Source organism: Crocodylus porosus, unplaced genomic scaffold (genome assembly GCF_001723895.1).
Source record: "Crocodylus porosus isolate Cpor-Errol unplaced genomic scaffold, CroPor_comp1, whole genome shotgun sequence".
Lineage (NCBI taxonomy): Eukaryota > Metazoa > Chordata > Crocodylia > Crocodylidae > Crocodylus > Crocodylus porosus.
In genome coordinates, this window is record NW_017728925.1 from 18,898,165 (window position 1) to 18,901,139 (window position 2,975).

Below are 2,975 nucleotides of genomic sequence, written 5' to 3' on the forward strand. Positions count from 1 at the left end.
CCCGCACGGGGCCCTGTCGCTCGTGCTGCCACAGGAGCCCTCGCACCTGGACCTCGGGGAGGTCACTCACTCGCCGTTCAAAATCTATTGTGACTTGTCAGAAAAATGAATAAACGAGCACATTATTTTTTCATTTCGGAGCTCAGCATCTGTTTGTCTAATCAAGGGAGAGAGCTGGAGAGGCAGCCGGGGCCGGCACGCACATTTTATTTAACTTTTCCTCTGTCAAAGGAGTTTAAATGTGTAATGAACAGGCCGCGGTGATTTGAAATATAATCCCATTACTCTGATGAGATTACCAAGGCTGTGAGAGTTCACAAATCATGCTTAGGGTTTTTATAGCGAACAACACCCTGTTGAGATTTTGCATTTAAGCAGAGGTGTGTGGCAGGAATAAAACATGACAGAGCTTAACCCTTTGCTAGTCCTGCAGCCACCACCAGCCTCCTGGTGCCCAGGCCCCTCTGGGAGGTCCTGGAGCTGGGGTGGAGGTGCCCTCAGAGATGCTGCAATGCAACAAACTTGAGCTGGAAGGCAGAAGCCACTGTGTTTGGGAACACCTGGCTCCAAGCGAGGGGACCAAGAGCTCTCCTGCTCTACGTGTCTTCCCATGATTTAAGTGCATCCTTCAGCTTCTGCACCCTCTCTCCTGCTCTGGCTGGGTGGGAGAATGTAGCATTGCTTTGCCTGACAGGTGCTGGAGGGGTCTGCTGCATGTGAGCACCCCTGGCCTGAGTCTGGCCCCTGCATGCGCACTGCTCCCAAGTGTGGCTGATCCTGACCCCAAATAGCCAGGCCTGGTGGTGACACCGGCATTGGGCCCAGTCACTTGCTGATGCTGGCTGCTTTGTACCTCATGCAAATATGCAACCCCCAGCTTGAACCTATCCTCCCCCTGCTCCTTTGGTCCCCAGCCCCTTTTCGTGTGTGCTCCTTTTGGTAAGAGTGTGGTGGAGATGGGGCCAGACCTGAGTCCCCCCCATCACCTACCCTTTCCTTTGCATCTCACACAGCTGCAGCACAAGGCAGCGGTCAAGGGAGCACCTGGATGCTGGCTGAGGAATGAGGAAGCCCCGGCCAGCCAGTGCCAGGGGTCACCCACAAGGTGTGCAGGTGTCCAGCGTGTGTGGCCAGGAGCCAAGCAGCAGCTCCAGCCATGGCGGGCTCTGACCCTCACCTCACAGGGAGCAGTGATTCAGAGGTAGGTCTGTCTAGGGAAGAGGAGGGAGGGCTTGGGCTTGATAGCAGTCTTTCACTGTGGAGGGGTGGTCATGGAGAAGATGATGATTGATGGCCTTTTGCTTGTAGCAGGAGAGCAAGAAAAGAGCAAGGGGCTTAATTTGCCAACAACTTGCCTTTGAGGATGAGCTCCCTCGCTGATGCCCAGGGGTGAAATGCCTCAAGGGGTTACAGAGTGTCCATGCCAGGAGGTTTTGGAGTGCAGAGAAGGCAAATGCTGGGCTGGGCTAGGTGAGATGTGGCCTTAGGGCCCTGCTATTGTCAGTCTGTGATGTTGTGACTATGCTGTTCCCCTGGGACCTAATATCTGCCCCTGGGCACACCCAGCGCTGCCCTCCCACCCTGCCATCCTCGCTGGGCCTGCTCAGACCACGGTTGGGTTGCTCCCCCTACTCTGCAGGTCCCCTCCTCAGTGTGCAAGGGGGGCTCAGCCATTTCTTCCAAGCCTGGTCTTTGTCTAGAGCACTTCATTGCTCCTTGCAGTGGAGAACTTGGGACTTTCACTGATGCAACTGCCTGGTATGGGTCTGCTCACCTGTGGAGGGGCCATTAGTCCAGGCAGGGCAGTGCTGGGTCAGGAGCTGCAGTGGCCTGCTGGTTAAAGTCCTGCTCTGGGAGTGTGAGGTTGTCTGTTGGAGCCCTGTGTGGCTTTGTTTCTGTGGCTCAGTGACTACCTCTTCCATTGCACCAGTTAGACATGCAGTATAAAGAGGAGCACCGAAGAGACTTTCATCCAGGAGCATCTGCTGGTTGTGGGGGATGGAGCACTGCCTGGGGAGCAGATGTCTTGGGTTCAAATCCCACTGCACTAAGGCAAGTGGGTGCCCCAGCTCTGATGGTCTCCTGGGTCAGCTCTTTGTTTCTGTGACCCAGTGTCCATTTCATGGGTCAGGTGAAGAGCTGTAGCTGACAGCTTCCCATCCAGGAGAGCTTGGGGACTGGGGTCATGGGTGCTGATCCCATGGCTAAGCATTTGGACTGTGAGGGTTGCAGGTGAACTGGGGGGGTGCCCTGGGCTGTGCTGCTCTGGGCACTGCCAGTTGGGCTGGCCCTTCCCTTCTCAGCAAGCTGCTTAGCAGCTGTTCAGGTGCCCATGGCCTCCTGGTGCCAGGGGGGGGAAGCGGTTGTTCTTCTATACCCATGAAATACTTGTGGGGTGCAGATGCTTATTGAGTGAACAAATGCATAACTTGGAACCCTCCCTGTGTCTTCATCATATAGAAATCATTGTAGCATATTACTTTGGATTACACTCACTCACTTATCTATTTATTTAGTGCTTATCTAGGTATTAATAGATAAGTAACTAGGCTAATTACCAAGTTAGTGACTAACTAATGCTGCAAAGACAGATGAGGGCTGTAGCAGAATGAGATCCCCAGTTCTCTTAGCCTCCTTGCCATTGGATCAAGGTCCTGCTCTGTCAAGAGCCACATGGAAGCTGAATAGCAGCAGCTTCTTTGTGCTAAAAGAAATCACATTCAGGCATCTTCCATGGAAATGGCTTTACCAGCATATTCCTGGGGTAGGGTAGAAGATGCATCCCATATGCAGCTTCAGCCACAGGGCTGCCTTCCCTCCACTTGGCCTGCCTGGGTTGCAGCTTCCCCTCAGCCTGGAGCACTGGGGCAGGGGCAGGGGCAGCTGCTGGAGGAGGCAGGAGGCTGAGAAGCACTTGGGTGGCTGCAGCTGCACTGGGAAGCTGCGTGCACTGGTCAGGGCTAGTGCCAGGACAA